General features: G+C 42.4%; 1 long non-coding RNA gene across 1 annotated transcript; it reads right to left on the reverse strand.

Annotated features, from left to right (window-relative positions):
- Positions 1-6536: 6536 nt before the first annotated feature.
- LOC113833156 lies at positions 6537-13997 on the reverse strand. The gene is made up of 2 exons (XR_003480709.2): positions 11961-13997; positions 6537-7695 (listed from the first exon to the last, which is right to left on the reverse strand). It is a non-coding gene; the product is annotated as an uncharacterized LOC113833156 (long non-coding RNA).
- Between the last annotated feature and the right edge of the window lie 6493 nt (positions 13998-20490).

Here is a 20490-nt window from a genome sequence, read left to right on the forward strand (position 1 = left end):
GCTTTGATTCATACTCACAGCCTTTATTACCATTCACAGGATTGACAGATCAAAGGTTAATCAGATTTTATACACCTGAACATGACCTTCAATGAAAGCCTTTCCCGGGATAGTTTTACCCTCCCGACATTTCCACTGATAGGAATGAGATACAGCAATTAGATTCCATAGCTGGGTTAGGAGCTGCTCAGACAACAGATGCCAAGAGGACACTCAGTAAGAGCGATGGGACATTGGTCAGGCCCAGTAAAGGAAGATCTAACTAGAAGTAACTGTGATATTCCAGTTGCTAAGGAACAAGGCTTGGAAGTCCAGAGAAGGCACCACTTGGAAACCTGGATGGTGGAATAGGGTAGGGGGATGGTGGCTATGAGCTAGTGAGAGCACCACATTACTGAACTGATGTCATGAATTAGACCATTGCCCTAGACCTTCCGAGTTTCCTGAGGAGGCTGAGAGATTTGACAAAAGGACCATAAAGACTCAGGCTCACGGGAGGAGGCAGGGGTCTGATTCTCAAGGGAGAATCAGGTAGACAGAAAATCCAGCTGTTTGGTGGCTTTGTTACTGGGAATGTAGGGCTCCCTTTCACAGTCCCTAATCTTGTTAATAAAGACTTTTAAGGTGGACTCTAAAGTAATCTATAGTTAGAGAACATTTAACCTGTTGATCTCAGCTGCTGAGGAAGGGGAAGAGAAAGCCAAGGTCTTTTGTTAGGGTCTGAGAGCACAGGCAGGTTCAGCAATGGGGTCAGCAAGCAGCTGCATGGTGGAGGGTGGAAGCTGAAGAAAAAGAATGGAAATGTTCAGAGGCTTGTGGGAAAGGACAATTTATTATGAAAGAGAAAACACCCAAGAGTAGGAGTGGGCTAGTTAGCAGGGGAGGTGGGGTAACAAATGACCCTCTGTGTGACATTTATAATTACAGAGCACTTACTCTTGTGTGAGGAAGCTGTTCCTGGGGAGACAAATGTAGGGGATGCTGTAGCCACACCTGCTTAGGAGCTGGCTACAGGTGTGCCTGACCACACCTTGCTTAGGGGCTGGCTACAGCAACCCCTACAGACAAACATCTACTCACCCCAGAGAAGGGACCAATGACACACTGAAGTAACACTGCCACCAGGGTCAACTTAGGGAACCAATGATCTTATTGGAGTTTCTGTCAGGGGCATGGGTGAGGGTTAATTATGGGAGCATGGATAACGCCAAAGAGCTCTATCACCAAGAGCCTGCTCCAGCATGGGTAAGGAGTTGTGAAAGCTGGAGCCCTGAGGGTCTCTGAACAACTTGCAGGCAGATCAACAGGTAGGAGAGTGTCCCTCCTCAGACATTTACCTCATAACCTTGAGGAAGGGATGGGGGCAGGCTTGTGAATTAGGAATTTCCTGAAACTTGTGAGTTATTTACTTCCTGAGTCTTTTTTTTTTTTTTCTTTTTAAGATGGTGTCTTACTGTGCAGTCCTGGTTAACATGGAACTCACTATGTTAACCAGGCATTGAAGTGATCCACCTGTCTCCCTGTGCTGGGATTAAAGCCATGCCATGACAATAGTCATTTGTTCTGAGGAGCTTCACTGGTGGCTGTGAGTCTGCAGGACACCATCATTTACAAAAGGAAGTTTCCTTGCATAGCAGAGCGTAGCTGATGGCAACCGAGCCTATGGGCACAAGCACATAGGTTCAGAAGACAGTCTGACACACATCACATCTACTTAACAATGGTAGCTCTTTTCTCCCTGGGCCTCCACAGGCCACAGGCTTTTGTTCTGGCTTACAGTACCAGACATGAATTTCCTCTTGTGCAGCAGGACTTAAATCCAATCAAAATGCTGTTGGTTGTGCCCCCAAACACCTGTGCTACCACAGTCACATCTTGCTTGCATTGTGATAGTGTAGCATGCAGGCCCCACATTTTGAGTGGGATTTTTAGCAACAACTGTTTTCGATCAGCCTGCACAGTGTCTTCTAGAGCTACAAAAGCCAGCCAGCAGGGAGGGAGCTACCAGTTCAGTCCCAGCCTGCTTTCTACACTCACCTCCCCATTTGTGTACTGGGCTCTTCTTACATGCTCTTTGTTTACTATTTGTGAGTAAGGGTTCCCAATCTACCATGTTAATCTTAATGGCGTAGTCTCCAGTCCCTACTCTCCAGACATGGGTTAACATCAAGATGAGGACTGCCTTAAGCACTTGCCCAAAACTGAGCCATCTGGTAAGGGCTGGAATGACTGAAAGGTAGCATCAGACTCGTACTTGAAAAAAGGAATAAGTAGTTATAGAACAGATACAACATGGTAGTGATAAAAATAGTGTTCATTGAGCACTTACTATGTACCAAGAAGTACTGGTACTGCAGTAAGACTTTGAATACTCTTTTTTTTTAAATAAAACATGCTTTATTTATTTTTATGTGTGTAGGTATTTTGCCTACATGTATGCTTGTACACCATGTTCATGCTATACAAAGAGAAGCTAGAAGAGAGGGTCCAATGCCCAGGAAGTGGATTATAGACAGTTGTTCGCTGCTGTGTGCTATTGGGAATCAAACCCAAGTCCTCTGCAAGAGTAACAAATAGCCTCAGCTGAGGAGACATCTTTTTAGTCCTGACTTAGCATACTCTTCAGGTTATATCGGGAAAATCTAAAAAAATCCTGTGTTGACACTTGGTCTCCAGGATAGCAACATTCAGAGGTGACCCTTGTGGAAAGAGATAGGTCATAAGGATTTGACCTTGTCAGTAGGTTAATTTGTTGAAGGGTTCCTAATGTTAAATGATAGAAGCTTAGGAAGAGGAATCTAGTTGAAGGGTCCTTGGGAATGTGTCCTCAGCGTTGTATTTTGTTTCTAATTCCTCTCTCTCTCTCTCTCTCTCTCTCTCTCTCTCTCTCTCTCTCTCTCTCACACACACACACACACACACACACACACACACATTTCCTGGCTGCCAAGAGGTAAACAGCTTTGTTGCTACAGGTCCATACCATCATGCTATTTTGTGCTGCAGATGCACAGCTATGGGGACAAGCAATCATGAACTGAAGCCCCCGAGACTGTCAGCCCAAATAAACTCCTCCTTTAGGTTGATTTTCTCATCTTGAAAAGCTGACTGACAACCTGGACCCATGAAAAGTAGGCATTACTATTCTATTTCATAAAGGATGAGAGAGGGGGAAGAAGAAGAGGGGCACAGAGAGGACAATACCCCACAGTCATAGAACTAAAGAGCGATGCTCACGTAACTCTAACTTCAAGGTTGCTTTGTGGCTCTACAACTCATTTACTACTTTCTGTAAGTGAGCATAGCAGATCTTCATCAGCTTTTCCGTTAGGCAGGAACTGAAACAGAAACCATAGAGAGCCGGGTGGTGGTGGTGCACACCTTTAGTCCCAACTCTTGGGAGGCAGAGGCAGGTAGATCTCTGTGAGTTCCAGGCCAGCCTGGTCTATAAAGCTAAACAGAGAAACCCTGTCTCAAAAAAACAAAACAAAACCAACCAAACAGACAACAAAAAGAAACCATGGAGAAATTCTACTTACTGGCTCACTTTCTGGCTCTTCTTCGACTGTCCTTCTTACATAGCCAAGGCCCATTTTTCTACCGTGAGCTGAGTGTAATAGTCCATGAAGACAATCTCTCATAGACACTGAGACAGGCCAACATGATTGAGGCAATTCTTAAGTTCATCTTAAGTCATCCCAAGTGACTCTAGGTAGTTGACAATAAAAACTAATCAGGACATCAGGAGGTGGTGGTACATAACTCTAAACCCAGCACTTGGGAGGCAGAGGAAGGTAGATCTCTATGAGTTTGAAGCCTGCCTGGTCTACAAAGCAAATTCTAGGACAGCCAGAGAAACCCTGTCTTGAAAACAGCAACAACAGCAAAACCAATCAGAACAAATATTAACATTTTTTTATTCAAGAAAGAAGAAGCTTAATCTTCAAGTGTTAGTATAACATATATTTGCAATTCCATATTGTAGGTAGTTGTGAAATCTGTCATTATCTTAAGAAAGTATGAAAATTCCTGGAAGAAAAGAAATTTTGTATTTCTGCTGACCATTTTGCTAACTCTGTGGATGCCCTATAAATTATAATTACAAATGTCAGCTGGCAGTCATTGGAGCTTATCATATGAAATTAGAATACTTAAAGGAAAGACTAGGGCTGGGGTGTAGCTCTGTGGTAAAAAAAGCTTGTTTAGCATGTGTGAGGCCTTGAATTTGATCCTCAGGACTTCAAAAACCAGGAAAAGGGGAAGTTAGCAATACAAACTGGAATTCTGGTAATGAAGTTTGAGATCATGGACTTCTGAGAAGCAAGAGACCTAGCCCGACCCTCTTGCAATATATTATCACTGCCTGCTCCTTTAGCTCAATAGCACAAAGGATGAAGACATGAAGAGAATGTCTTCACTGGTTGCAGTTTCAGATTTAAGTAGATCAGAATCAACATTGCCAGACTACCTAATCATGACTACTGTGGTGGTTTGAAAGAAAATGGCACCCATAGGAAGGAGAAGCACTATTAAGAGGTGTGATCTTGTTGGAGTACGTGTGGTCTTGTTGGAGGAAGTGTGTCACTTGGCAGCGGGCTTTGAGATCTCCTATGCTCAATTTATATCCAGTGTCACAGTTGCTTCTGCTGCTTGTGGATCAAGATGTAGCATTCTGGCTCCTTCTCCAGCACCATATCTGCCTGCAGGCCACCATGTCCTACCATGATAATGGACTAAACATCTGAAACTGTAAATGTTTTCTTTGTTAGAGTTGCTGTAGTCATGATATCTCTTCACAGCAATAGAAACCCTAACTAAGACAGTGATCATAATTGTAACAGTGGCCACCCCTTTAGGAGTCCCCCCACACACACACACAACTTGTCCTTTACAAGGATTACATTACTCTTTTTGCCCATTATTCTGAAACAAAGGAGGAACCCTACTTAAATAGTTAAGATATTAACTGCTAAATAATCTTTCTTGGGATTAAACCCAAAACTCCTGGTGACCTTCAGATAACCTTAGAATCTGCAATGTCTTCCTTAGTAGTTAGTTCTGCGTAACAGAAAGTGTATAAATTGTATGTAAACTACTGTGAGGTTTAAGTTTCAGAAAAGCGGTATGTCTGTCTAAACAGAACACAGGTGCTAGCCACAAGAGCATAAAGTCCATCGTGATGACCACAGAAGGAGGAGACTTGTGTCCTGGGTGATGAAGACTCCACTCCGCATGCAACCTTTCTACCCAATCTCACTCTTCTCCTTCCATCTTAGAAGACATACATGCCTTTATGGTCCACACGAGGGAGCCTGGGGAATAAATGACCATCCGTGAAAGGTTCAGGTATTATGCTGGCCTGCCCCTGCTACCTGGTGGAACAGGCAGTACCCTGGTCAACCCAAGGTTCCATGGGAACTAAGTCTGCACGCAGGTGCAGAGGACCCCTTTACTCTCTCTCTCTCACCTATGCTCTCTCTCTGCCTCTCTATGGCGACCGGCCATGGCAGTCAGCTATTTACCCTGTTCCTTTCCTCTTCTTAGTCTCCCTACTCTGCCGGGCCTTATAATAAACTTATAGTCAACATGTCTCATGTCTCAGCATTTCTCTTTTCTTCTTTTTAAATAAAAGAATAACAATCCGTCTCCCTGAGATGTCAGCCCTGAAAACACCTGATTTCTTCCTACAAACTTTCAAATCCCACATATTGGTTTTTGAGTAGTGAGCATCCTGTTTCTTGGTCTGGGAAAATGGCCATGTTTCAGGGACTAGAGGGAGATGAAGCAAGAAGAAAGACTGCTCCTGGTGATTTAAGGCCACCGGGAGGGATATGACTCTGTAGTCTAACAAAACCAGCTCTATTGTGTCCGGGCAGTGAGGGAGAGTACACCAGAAGTAAGAGGGGAAGGACTTTTGTTACGGTTTGGATTCCCTCAGAAGCACTCTGAGGACTGTGCATGGGACAGGGGATTGTATCTCTCTCTATACTGGTTGTTATTTCTGCAGTGAGCTTAAGGGATGTGGAGTTAAGCCAGAGGGTGGATGCTGCCAAAGGTGATATAAGAATTAGGAGCCCCTTGTAAGAGGTAGGAATCCTAAAATAGGTCAGGAGTATACTGGAAAGAACTTGGTAGTCCTGCAAAGAGAAAAGTGAGATTCCCTAGCTGCTGCAAGGCCTCAGGGGAAACAGAGCTTCCTATGAACTTTGCATTTGGCTTGACCTCTTTCCCTATGCTTCCCAGCTTATTGAACAGTGGGACTGCTTTTCATTTCATTTAATATTTTTTGGCCTTTGTATTAAGGATTTGTTTGTTTGTTTGTTTGTTTTTGTATTAAGGTTTTTCATCACTTAGTTCTGGAAACAGGAGTGAGGTCACCTAAAAGGAACGTTGAGAGAATCTCTTTGTCACTCAGATGATGGACCTTTAATCTGTGATATCTGATGCCCCGGCCCGAGGGGCTCCAGTAATTTGTGAGTCCGAGGTGGATCAAGCCTGAAAATAATGATCAGAAAAGAAAGAGCGGGACCAAGCAGTTTCTCTTGTCAAGGTCTCCGTTTATTAATTATTACAAGGGGTTTTTAAAGAGAAAGGAGGAAGCAGAGAAAGAGGAGGTGGGGGGAGGAATGAATGTTAATTGCTCTCAGGCCAGGGCAGGTATCCAGAATCTCCTGTGTTTATCTCAAGCACTAACCTAAGGAAGTGGGGGGAGGAATAGGTGTTAATAGCTTCTCAGGCCAGGTCCCCGAACCTAAGGGGTCACCAGGCTTGTGTAAATAAGGACTTTGGATCTAACCAAGGCTGGTTCCTCACATCTCCCCCTACTAAATATAATAAAATGGAGCACCTAGCTTAGGCTATGTGATGGGCACCCGAAGCCAGGACCCTATGTTTTATGATATTGTCATTTATATGACAGTGAGGGGTAGGGCCTCTGTCTTAGGCTACGTGAGGTGCATCTGCCCCCAGCACTCAGGTGACCTTTCATACGGCTAGCAGCTCGAGAGTGCTTTGGAGTGGGCATCTGGGGGTCAGTCTCACGCTAATCCCGTCATGGAGGGCACTACAGCCGTTGGGATGGGTAGGCATCTGGCCTTCGGCATCACGATATTCTCGATAGCTCCAAGGCCAGGGAAATCAGGAGGTTCGATGTTCAAGGCCTGAAAAATCCAGTCCTTTAGGACTGTGGGGGTTTTTATTGGACTGTGGGGTTTTTATTGTCGTCAGGCAGCTCAGAATCTAATGCTTCCAGGCCATGGTAGTGGACCAAAACCGGTTTTTCGAGGATGGTGTCAATCTGAGACTTAATGAATCTGGTTAGTTTTTGAAAAGGTAGAGGTGACAATATAAATAGTCAATCCAGTAGAACAGGCAAGGTAGGAATTAAGTGCCTGCAATTTCCTGATAAAGGGGAGGGGTGGAAGAATAACAGAAGGTCAGCGGAGGAGGGCGGTCCTGGGGGAAAAATTGTCAGGAGTTCCCCAGTCTGGAGAGGCCCCTAAGGCTAAAGCACATAAGTCACCTATCAGGGGGGAATAGGAGGGGGTGGTCGCAATAGTTGTGGAGGCGTTGGCAGCATCACTGGCTCGGTTGATGATCATCCAGGTGTAGTTGTAGGTCTGATAAGGTCTTCCAGCAGCAACGGCAATTGAAGGTGATAAATGCGCAAGTAGCCAGAAAGACAGCATCTTTTATCTAAAATTAAGCAGAATTAGAAGGCTTCTCAGGGGCTTCCCTGGGTGGATTATATAGTTTTAAAAGGCATTCAGGCAACCATCTAGCATTATTGGCCTGAGTACTAAAAATACATGCATGTCCTTTTCCCCAAATGAGGACCAGATCTGGTCCGTGCCATTTGTGAGTTAGGGGATCTTTCCATAAGGCCTGAGCATAATTTTGAGCCGTTGATGGATGCCAGAGGCGATCCGTGGCTGACTTTCCTATAGCATCATATGTGAGGAAATTTAGCACAAACAATGCATGATTGAGTAGGTTCTTATGATTGCCTTTAGTGGGGTATAAAATTCCTCCTCCTGAATATAGTTTAAATAGCATGTTTTTAAGTGTTTGGTGAGCTCTTTCAAGAATCCCCTGGCCCTGGGGGTTGCAGGGAATACCAGTAATGTGGCTGATATTTAAATGAGAACAAAATTGCTTGAAGGCTAGACTGGTATATCCAGGGCCGTTATCTGTTTTTATAACTTTTGACACTCCCATGTAAGCAAAACATCTTAAACAGTGAGTGACTTATAACATGTCTGGTAGCTTCTCCTGTTTGTGGAGTGGCCATTAAGAAACCTAAATACGTGTCAATTGCCACATGCACATTTTTAACTTGCCAAACTCCATGATGTGAGTCACATCCATTCGCCATAAATGGTTGGGGAGCAGGCCTTGAGGATTCACCCTTAAATTAGCCATAGCCATATTGTGGATTTATTCCTCATTGTTTGATGATTTGACCAGCAATCTCTCAGAAAGCCAAATTTCTTTCTTAGACTTTTGCTATTATGACGAAGAAAGTTACAAGCCTGTTGAGCTTTTTCTATTTAAGACAAATCAACTGATTTTGTTAATCAGTTAATTCATTCCATTTGGCTAGTAATCAGGGAAAGGCCTATTTAATAGGTTCCCCGTGTGACCCATAAACATGATAATTCTCTTAAGTGAATAACATTTTGAATTTGCTCAAATGACATTCTGACTTGACTATTACTAGACCCTGTGCATGGGACAATCTCTATTAACTAATAAGCCTTAAAAACATAGTGACTGTCAGTATACAAATTAAATGAATTATTTACCAGGATCTGAAAGACCACTGCAACAGCTTGCATTTATTATTTGAGCTGAAGCAGAGCTGTCTGCTCTATCTATTCCTTTCTATTAATAACCTATGCAAGTGACTCTCCCAATAGAACCATTGGTAAAAACTAACATAGCATTTTTTATAGGACTGTTTTTTTACAATTTTGGAAATACAAAAGGATGCATTAGTGCAAATTGTAGCAGTCCATGAGCTAGAAACTGATTATCAATTCTTCCTGAAAACTGAGCAAAGGCAATCGCCCATCACTCATTGTTCTGAAACAACCAATTAAACTGTTGCTTAGTGTAGGAGACATGTATCATACTTGGTTCTCTCCTAAAATACTTCTTAGAATCTATATGGCATTTCTGTACCATGTAGGCTAATGCTTTAAAATAAGGGTTTAAAATTTAGGCTGGTGAGACGGGTAGGCACAACCATAGTAATGGTTCCTTCTGCCATAGAACAGAAGTCGACTATGCTTTGTTGGGAGCACATAAGCTTCCCATGGTTTTGCATAATCAATATATCTGATGATGCTGAATCACCTCCTCTAATTATAGAACTTGTCTTACCTTCTTAGTTAGCTGTCTGGGTACATCTGGATCATTATCTCCTTATAGAATCTTACTTAAAGGATTTAAATCATCATTAGATGTCCCAAAAAAGGTACTTAACCAATGAATATTTTATAACAATTTCTAAAAATCTCATTTGAAGATTTTAAACTATCTTTTCCAATTGCTATCTATTAAGCCTTAATTTCTTTAGAATACAACATATGTCCTTAATAATGTTCCAGATTTATTTAAAGTTTCTGAGTAGCCTTTTCTAATCTAACCTTCGAAGCTGACAAGCTGATAAGACCTCATTTGCATCTTAGTTTACTTGGCCTAATTGCATTTGCAAAGACACATTCAAGCTGTGAATCTAACAGGATGGCTCTCTCCTGAGGCTTCTCATAAACCCTCTTTTAAAATCATGTATCAACTTTTATTTTCTAGATTTTCCTTTTTGAACCATAAAAATTTAATAAGACCTGTATCCTCTCATCTGCCAAATTTTACAGAATCATCCATAAATTCCTCATGTCTCTAAGCTAACGCTATAGGCTTTTGCTAACTTTTTAATTGACTATCTCCTAGGGCTCAAATCATAATTTTTCCTGTTAAGACATTGACTGACTGACTGGATGCTCTTTTTGACCATATTAAAGTGATTTTGATATTTTAAAAACAATATTCGAGGCAATGTAAATATCTCTAATCATATCCAAGGCAATTTAGGCATTTCCATTCATCCGCATTCATAAATTCACAATCATATCACGCATCCAGGTGTGGCCACACCGTTCATTCATAACTTGCATACGTCTCACATTTCTCCTTTTGCCTAGGTTATGATCAGTTTGTTGAAAAGAAAATCCCTAATTGGAATTTCTAACATAGTAGCTATAGTCAATCCTTGAAATATGAGCATCCAAAATTTGAACAATTCTAAGCTTAAATATGTTGTCCTTTCTTCTCTATAAGCCTCAAAAACAATTTTTGTCTGGCTGTATCAATAGCATTTATATACATTAATTAGCCATCAGCCATGGCGGCATCTCCCAAGGCTGTAAGTTACCCCGAGGAGGCAGGCTGTCTGCCGCCCAGGGAGTCATTTTGTCTAGCCTGCCACAGACACCAGCTTGAGGTGGCACCAAGCCGCTGGCTGAGGGCCGGCAGACTGCACCTGCTGCCATGGCTGACCTTGGCCTTAGCTCGACTATGCCCTCTGGGCCGCTGAAAAGTCTGCAGCTGTATTTTGGGCACAAGCCTAATCCCTTATTTTCTCTTTTGTTGGGACTCTGTCTGACCTGGTGCTCTTCCTGAACACATCCAAAGCAACCTCTAGAAGGCTCTGTGCATTTCTTCCTCCATATGCCTTGCTTTCTGTGTTGGAATAACTTATTTTTAACCGAATTTCCTGTAAGGCAGCCATCATCGCTAATCTCTGAGTGTAAGCTAGGGCCATATCTGAAAAATTCTTAATGAACTCGCCTACGTCAGTACTCTTCCTATGAGGCCTTATCGAGGTCTGGCATGCAGTACCAGCATTCTCATAAGCTAGCTGTTTCACAATCAGAGTTCCAACCTTTTTGAAAATTTCATACAGGCCTAGAAATCAATTCTCAACTAACTCCCTAGGTCTCTGCCTGCTCTCTATAACAAATGTCTTCCTCCTGACCGGCAGGCCTTGGTTACATGCTTTCAATTTCCTAAGGGTGAGGCTTCTATAGCAATATTCCCTATCAGCCTCTGTTGGTCCATACTGGACGCAAGCCATTATTAGTTCCTAGAGCTGTTTGAATGGTATTGGCACATGCATCCTGCTATGTTCCCCTGAGTCTCTCTCTCTCTTTGATCTAAGGAAACCTGTAAATTTCTTATCTCCTGTAAGTAATTTTGCTAAAATTTCCAATTCTTTAGCTCTTGCTGAATTTTACCATTGAGTATTTGCCTTTCTGTATTTCCAGTTTAAAATGAAAGAAGGAGGTGAAGGCTCCCTCCATCTTGGTACTTATTGTCTCTCCCTGCTGATCCCAATTATTTGTCCTGTATATCTTTACCATCCAGCTGCCCCTTAGTAGGCATGGAGTTTTCTGTTGTCCATTACATTCCTAGATATCTCCTGAGGGCCTGAGTGTATGTCTTCCCAAGCCCCTGCGGAACTCGAAATGCTGCATCATGGCGGTGGCTTTTGCAAGCAGGAAGGATCCTTTAAAAACTTTTAAACTCTAAAATCTCCTGTACTTGAGCAGTCTAGGCTTCTGCTATCTGTTTCTGGTTTGAGGTTTGAACTAAAGACAGGGTACTTTTTAAGTTTTTTAGGGGAATGAGGCTCAAGGACCATAACTAAAAGTCTGTGAGGGAACTGCCTCAGGTCCCTTTTCTATGAGCAATCTATTAAGGTCCTTCTCCGACCTTTTTCCAGGGGATGAATGTCTGGGCTTTCTAAAATGACCCATGGACATGTTCTTGACAAAAAGGCAAAAAACTAAATCAAGTCCTTACATTTTACTCAAACTCCTCTTTCCCGAAAGGAAGTGTTTGACTTCCTTAGACAATATTTGGCCCATTACTATGGAACGGAATGAGGGGGGACTTACCAGGGAATAAGTCACTCATGAGGGGTGAGAACTTTTCCCAGACCAGCGTCCACGCAATCCAGTGAGTGAGACTTCCTTGATGGCGTGCACTGCCGAGGTTTCCTTGGGGGGATCTCCGTTTGTCGAAGAATCCGTACCTTGAGCTGCATGTTTGGGCACCACCTGCCCTAGCCCGTGGTGCTCCAGTAATTCATGAGTCCAAGGTGGATCAAGCCTGAAAATAATGATCAGAAAAGAAAGAGGGGGACCAAGCAGTTTTTCTTGTCAAGCTCTCTGTTTATTGATTATTACAGGGGGTTTTTAAAGAGAAAGGAGGAAGCAGAGAAAGAGGAGGTGGGGGGAGGAATGAATGTTAATTGCTCTCAGGCCAGGGCAAGTATCCAGAATCTCCTGTGTTTATCTCAAACACTAACCTAAGGAAGTGGGGGGAGGAATAGGTGTTAATAGCTTCTCAGGCCAGGTCCCGGAACCTAAGGGGTCGCCAGGCTTGTGTAAATAAGGACTTTGGAACTAACCAAGACTGGTTCCTGACAATCTGAAGCTTTGTCATGACCCAGCGTGTCTCAACCTTAATCCATGAGGTCCAGCCTGAGTGGGGGTGAGTGGACCTGGAAGCTCCTAGCAACCCAGCGGCGATAAAGACCAAACACAGGCATCTTGTCATCTTTAGAGCGCTCTCAGTTCCATGTTGTAGAACTAGAGTCATTTCTTTATTAGCCATCTTTTCTGGTGTTTCTTAACCGTCCTGTCATGACCATGAGGGAACCATCTCTCTTTGTTCTCCCTGCTCTGGTGGCCTACCCCTAATTCCTAACCTTCAGTCCTCACACACCTCTGGTCCCTCAGCCCAGGTGAGGGCCTATTCAGATGCTTAGGTGCATAGAGATGCAAATTAGGAGGCATATTACCCTTAGGCCATGGTAAACAATAGTAGCCCTACTGGCATTAACAATACAATGGTGAGCCGGAGCTTTCCGGTGGTCCATGTTTATAGGAGCTAGAGACTGGGCCCCAAAATATTCCATAACAGAATTATTCCGTCCCCCACAAAGCTTGACTTCCATTGTTGGTAGCTGTGATTTTTTTATTTTTATTTTTATTTTTATTTTTTCCAGACAGGGTTTCTCTGTGTAGTTTTGAAGCCTCTCCTGGCACTTACTCTGTAGATCAAGCTGGCCTTGAACTCATGAATATCTGCCTGTCTGGGATTAAAAGCCTACACCACCACCACCCAGCGGTAACACTGATCTTTAGCTCCACCTCTGAGACAATGTTTGTATCATAAACCAAATGAGAACATTGAAACCATGCTTAATAAAGTCACAAATGATTAAAAGAAAAACTGAGGTACAGGACTTTCTGGATGACTGATTCATGTGTGAAACCTAGGTATGTATGCCTCGTTCAACTGCTCTGAGGACAGGAGCTCCCTTCAGAGCCTTTTGCACTTTGTTAAAACCAGGCAATGTCCCTGGTGCCAAAAGCACCTGTCATATTTTGATGGCTCAACTTCATTCTCAACTTGACTGGATTTCAGGTACCTGGAAAACACACTTCTGGCATATCGGGTAAGAGGCATTTACAGAGAAGCTTAACTGAGGAGGAAGGAAGAGCTACCTGGGATGTGGGCAGCACCTTGCCTAGGGCTGGAGTCCCATACTGAAAGAGAGGGAGGAGAGGGGGAAGGGGGGAGGGGAGAGAGGAGGGAGAGGGAGTTGAACACTCTGCTTCCTGACTGTGGATACAGCAGGGTGACTGCCTCAGTCCTGCCACTCAAGTGATAATTTCTCCCACCCCACATCTCCACTGTCAGGATGGACTGCATCCTCAAACTGTAAGCCAAACAAACTCTTCTGTAATGATAAATCTTTATGCCAAGCCTCCAGAGCCCCGAAACCACATGGGTGCCGGAAATAACACACAGAGTCTTATATTAATTACAATGCTGCTGGCCAATGACTAGGATTTCTTATCTGCTAACTCTGTCTTAAGTATCAACCATAATTATTAATCTATATATTTTATAAACTTATCTTATTGAGGATGCCGGCGGCAAGTGTCCTGTCTTCCTGGGCTCACATGGCAACTCTATCTTCATTACATTTCCCAGAATCCTCCTTCTCTACTAGTCCCGCCTATCTTGCTTTCGTATTGGCCAACAGTGCTTTACTCATCAACCAATAAGACAAATACACAGAAGGATGTCCCCCATCACTCTTCCTTCCTTCCTTCCTTCCTTCCTTCCTTCCTTCCTTCCTTCTTTCCATAAACTGCTTTTTTTAAATTTGCACCAGCAATGAGAAAAGTAACTAATCCACATATTTAAAACTGTAAAGTATCTTTTCAGTGCTCTTAGAACTAGGCTTCCCAAAGCTACAGTTCCTGTCGATTTCTCTGGTTTCTTCTGCCACTCACAGCCCCTGTTAGCTGCCACACCTGCGTTCTTCCACTCCGAAGTCCCAACCTGGCTCCCATACTCAGGCTCCTCTTCTAGAATAATCCCTTTACCCCTTGCTCAAGTCCTTTCAAAGGGATAAAATATGAGTCCCTGTCAATACAATTAAGTACCTTTTCCTACCCCATTCTGTCATTTTTTTTTCCTGATAGCTCAGCTTCTCTTGGATTCAGTCCATCTCCCAAGTATTAAGATTGCAAGCCCACACCGTCACATCTCATTACTTTTTAAAGGAACGTAATTTACTGAAGATTTAACTTTTTGTTTACCTATGTTTATCCTGCTCTCCCATGAGAATAATTGCTCCCTGAGGCAGGTTCTAGTTCATCCCTTCAGCTATCAGTGCTCAGTTAATGTCTGTTCAGTGAGTCAATGAGTGAGTGACTAGCTGGCATTCTTGTCAAGGAACCCAAGTGTTGTGCACACCTAAGGAACTAGGATTTGCTATTTTAAAGTAGAATGCTTAATGGTATAGTCATGGCAGATCAGTGGACTACAACTGGTGTACATAAGAAAATTTGCTTAACAAGGCAATTTTTTTTTCTGTGTAAGTTTGAGGCCAGCCTGGTCTACATTGTTAAGCCTTGTCTCAAAAATAAAAACAAAATAAATCTATCTAGTAAAGTCTGTCAAATCCCATCAAATTAATATAAATGGCATCTAAATCTAGAGCATACAAAGAAAGAGACAGATATCAAAATTGGCAAAGGGGGAAATGGAAGCAAAATTAATAGAAAAGCAGGTAGGAGGGAGAAGGTTTATGTGGGGCATCAGAACTTTGGATGTCATTAGCGGCTGGACTGGCTTTAGATGACTAAAAATGTCTACTACTACAGTTGTGCCCCAAAACAGAAGCATCCATCTAGTTTTCTGAGGCCTTTCTCATATTTCTTTCATTTTCACAAGAAATTGCTTGTTTGTTTGTTTTTAAACATGAAGGAGTGATCAAATCTAATGTTAACCTCCCTTCAAAAGGCTAATGGGATGGACCTAATGTAATGCATCAAGATTTCATGGGCATATTTGGGTGGTGGCGGTGCACGCCTTTAATCCCAGCACTTGGAAAAACAGAGGCAGGTGGATCTCTGTGAGTTTGAGGCCAGCCTGGTCTACAGAGCGATTTCCAGGGCAGCCAGTGCTGTTATATAAAGAAACCATGCCTCAGGAAAAAAAGATTTCGTATGTACTAGCTATTTCATAAAAGTGCTCCATTGTGTCTAAACAACTAGCTGTAGACATATGAGTAATGGAAGACAGGCTTAGACAGCAGCCTAAAGACAACTGCAAACTCAGTGCACATAAATAAATCAACAAAAAGAAGCCAGCCCATCTTGAGCAATTTCAAGCCTCAGTCTTCCCTGCTGGAGTAGAGGTTCTCTCTATCCTGCACATCTAGGCATACCAGATACAGTGCTCAGCCCTGAGTACAGACTTCAAGTGTCACTTGGTTCACTTGTGAGACCCGTGTTTGACTGCTCTGTGGACAGATGAGCCTCTCAGGAGACAGTCCAACTAGAAACAAGCCAAAGAGCTACACTTGGCCCAGTCATAAAGCTGTCATTGTTGAGAGCTGGCATGCATCATTTCCTTCTCTCTTCCATTATCTGTGGCTTTGTGTTGGAGTGTTTGTGTGGTGCTGGGGACTGAATCGTGACCTTGTGCATGATAAGCAAGTATTCTGCCACCGGACCATAATGAGCAGAATCTCTGCAATGGTTTTAAGGTGTTTTCTTGCTAGTCTACTTGGTCCAGCTACTCCTTTCTTTTTGCCTGTGTCTACCCTTGGAAAGGAAATATGTATCCTATCTGCCCACCATTGTGTTTTAAGTATATAGCTTGTTTTTATCTCACAGGCTAACAGCTGAAGAAATTTGCCTCAGGAAGCATCGTGTTTTCAGTTTCACCTATGGCTGAGTTTTTGATGAGGTTCTGAGCTTCAGATTTGTGAGTTGACACTGGGATGAGTTAAGACTTTTGGGATTACTGAGATGGAATAAGTGTTCTACATTGTGTGAAGAAAATTAATTTCGGAAACAAAGGATGAAATGCTGTAGTTTGAATGCCCTCTTCAAAGTTCATGCATTGGAAATTTATTATGCAATGTGGCAGTGTTGTGTAGTAAAAGTAAGTAATCTAATGACAGATGTTTAGGTCATGAAGTCGTCACCATCATGAGTATGTTTATTCTGTTAACTTGGATTATCTTGAAAAGGGATCTGTTCTGAGTGTGGCCTCCTCTCAGTTCCTCCACATTGTGACAAAGGCTGTTATTAGCTCAAGAGCACCATCCCAGCTTTGAGAAACATGAATTTAATAAACAATTTTTAAACTTTTTACTAAACCATATTTATTTTAATGTTTTATTAGCATATACTTAATAACTGGTTTTATTATAACATATGTGTAAATAGTGTATTTAGATCATATTCACCCCTTCTCCATAATTCTCTTGTCTCTTTTCCATTTCCAGTAATCCACTTCCTTATCTCAGTATCCCCCCTTCCGTGTGTGTGTGTGTGTGTGTGTGTGTGTGTGTGTGTGTGTGTGTGTCCGTGAGTTTTATTAGTGTGTTTACAGAGGCATGGGTAGAAGTTTGTTTACAGGAGCCTGTGCACGTTTTTTAGTAGCTGTAGCCCTGATGGAAATGTATCTCCCTTCTCCATCAACCCTTGTCTGTTACAATAAATCTTCTGCCAAAAGCCATCGAGCCCCACCGCCACGTGTATGCTTTACGCCAGCCGCCCGCCCGAGTTAGGGCCCAAATGAATACACAGAAACTTATATTAGGTTCAAAGTTGCTTGGCCAATGACTAGGATTCTCATCTGTTAGCTCAGTCTTAACTATCATAAACCTATATATTTTATAAGACTTATCAGATGCCTTATTGGCATCCCTCCTTGTTGGTGGATCACATCGTGACGCTGGAGCAGGAGCCGAGGGGAAAAGAGCGCCCTTCCTGTTTCTCCTTTGCTTAAATATGAGTCTTTTTGCTATGACACTTCCTGCCTGGATCAGCACTTCTCTACTACATTTCCCAGAATCCTCTTTGACTCCTAGTCCTTTCTTGGCATTGGCCAAACAGTATTTTATTCATCAATCAATAAGATAACCATACAAAGAAGTACATTCCCCATCACTTGTCTATGTACAAGTCTTCAGGTATTCTTTTCTTTATACATTCTTTTTCTTTTTATTTATTCTGCAGTATTTCCTTCCACTATTTTCCTAGAAACCCACACCTCATTACTGTAAAGGAGTAAAACAAATCAAAACAACAATTTCCCTAAAAATCATCAGGATTTTGTATCCTTGGAGATCTGAGTAACAGGCTTTTAAAGATATTGTTGACAATATGGGTACAGGAGTCGTTTTCAGGCTTAGCCACAGAGCTGTGACCCAACAGAGGCTCTGGTACACCAGGGATGGTACAGAGAAGTGTTTGACACATGCTGAAGAACTTAGACAAAGATGGAATCAGAGAACAGAGCTGGAGTAGGACTGCAGTTACCACGGAGTACAAGAGAGAACCCATTGTGGATCCAGAAAAGTCTCCAAAGTGTTCCTTCCCCCCAAATTCTGGAAAAATGATCTATGACATTCTATGAACTATGAAAAAGGCACTAGAAACACTAACAGTCAATAACAACAGAACTAAATTTAAGCTTGGAAAAAAGAAAGGAAAAGAAAACAAGGGAAAATGAGAGCTGTCTGTAGTTCTTTGGGAGCAACAGGGGAGTAAAAAGAAAAATATATGTGAAATGCCTGTTTCTCCTTCCTCTTCATTACTTCAGATTGCCCCCCCCCATTTATTACTTCATTTGGTCTCCACCGTAGTTCTGTTTGTTTTTCTGGCAGATTAGAAGGGCAAATGTTTGTAAAGTGCTTACAATAGTGTTAACACACTGTGTGTGTGTGTGTGTGTGTACTCATATGCATGTGAGGGCCATGTGTGCCTTGGGCAACTGAACTCTGGTAGCCAGGGCTGTATAGTAAGTGTCTTTACTGGCTGAGTTGTATTATCAAAGGTCCCATTCTCCCATCTTTACAAATGGGACCCTGGGGATTTGGGGAGTTTAAAAATGTGCCTGTAGCCAGCAGGTAGTGAAGATCATGCCACAAATCTAGAGGCATACTGGCAAAGTTTCAGCTACCAGCAGGCTTGAGAGCAAAAGAAACCCTAGTTTCTAGTGTTTGCTGATTTCTGTGGCATAAATACTTCCACTGAGGCTGATTTCAAACTCGCAGGTGATACCCTTAGACACAAGGCTGGGATGAAAGACACACCAACAGCTCTTCCCAGCCAGGGTGAGCCAACTCCAACATACGCCCTTATTTACTTCCAAGTCCATACTCTTCACATTTTAATATATTTCTTCCCATGGTAAAAATTTATCCTTATAGATTAAAAAAGTCAAGAATGAATATCAGATTAACAAACACAAAATAATAGGCTGTCCTGAGGTGTCCGACTGTAGCTCAACCCATCAAGGACTGCAAAGGGTGACTCATTCACATGTCAGATGAGGGTGGCCAGGGTTTCCAGGCCTTCTATACATGGAATCACCTAGAAAGCTTGTTCCAATACAGATTAAGGGAAAAGCAGAGAGGTGTAATAGTGGTCTCTGGAACAAATGAAGATAGCTTACACTCAAATCCATTTCCCCTTGGCTGGCATTATGGCTTTTGAGAAAGGTCCATACCCTGTTGTTGCCAGTTTCCTCCTTAGAAACGGAGATAATTATCATAGCTACCTTGAGGGTTTTTCTGGCAGATTAGAAGGGCAAATGTTTGTAAAGTGCTTACAATAGTGTTAACACACTGTAAGTGCCCTTCGAGTATTAGCTACGGTTATTGCTGAGATATCTGAAGGATTCTGAATAAAATTCTTCAGTGATTCCTTCCTTTCTTCCTTCCTTCTTTCCTTTCTTCCTTCCTTCTTTTTTTTTTGGTTTTAAAGACAGGTATTGCTTTGGAGCCTGTCCTGAAACTCGATCTGTAGACCAGGCTGGCCCCAAACTCACAGAGATCTGCCTGCCTCACCTCCTGAATGCTGGGATTAAAGACGTGCACCATCACACTCTGATTTTTTAATGTAGATGGCTTGGTTTACTCATAGATATCAGAGGAAACCCTTGAAGCCCATGACTCTTATTCTCTGTTGAGATGAGTAGCTTCTTACAGGAACCAAAACCAACTTCAGAGAGAATCTCAGAACTGTCCTCAAGAATTTAGGCCATTCTGCAAACCCTAAATTTACTATGGTTGCCTCAGAAAACCTCTCGTAAGTCTTACTGAAAACCCAGACCACAGGACTTCATTCACTTCTTGTAACATAAAATTGGGAACAAATAAAACATAATTCACAATGTTTCATCTCTGTGAGTGGTAGCACAAAAATGGTTATCATGGGCTAATCTGAATTACTACAAGCATTATAAATTTTTCTAATCTTCTCCTTGATATGCATTTATATGTACATTATAAGCCATGATATCTTATCACAATAATATAAAAGTAACTAATACAGGGCTCTAGACTTGTTCCAACTCCAAGAATTGAAATAGTGTGGTCTGGTGCCTGAATGTTAATCACCAGACCCACAGGCTGAAGCAACTCTTAAGCACGGGTGTCTCATAGCCCTGCCTATCACAATGACGTTATCAATTATATCGTGTATGCTACCTGAGGGCAATGCCTTCGTACTAGTCTGCTCAATTGACCACAGAAGTCAATTCTACAGTTCTGGGGTATTTGCATAGTTGGTTCCTGGTGCTCACACAGGCCAGCATGGGAAGTGGGGGGAAGCACAGATCCTGCTCTCTTTTTTAGTAGGACTGTATCTCCACAGACATTTTCCCTCATTTCACTTTAGTCACCTCCTAAAGGCCTTATATCCAAATAATATCACATTGGGAAATAGAGCTTATCTACTTACTTTTCAATTTCAAAACACCAAGACCAAGGCAACTTATAGAAGATTTCATTATTTGGGGACTTACAACTCCAGAGGGTTAGTTCATGATCATGGTGAGGAGCATGCCAATGGATTGGCAACAGAGTAGTAGCTTGATCCA

This window comes from Cricetulus griseus (assembly GCF_003668045.3).
Source record: "Cricetulus griseus strain 17A/GY chromosome 1 unlocalized genomic scaffold, alternate assembly CriGri-PICRH-1.0 chr1_0, whole genome shotgun sequence".
NCBI lineage: Eukaryota > Metazoa > Chordata > Mammalia > Rodentia > Cricetidae > Cricetulus > Cricetulus griseus.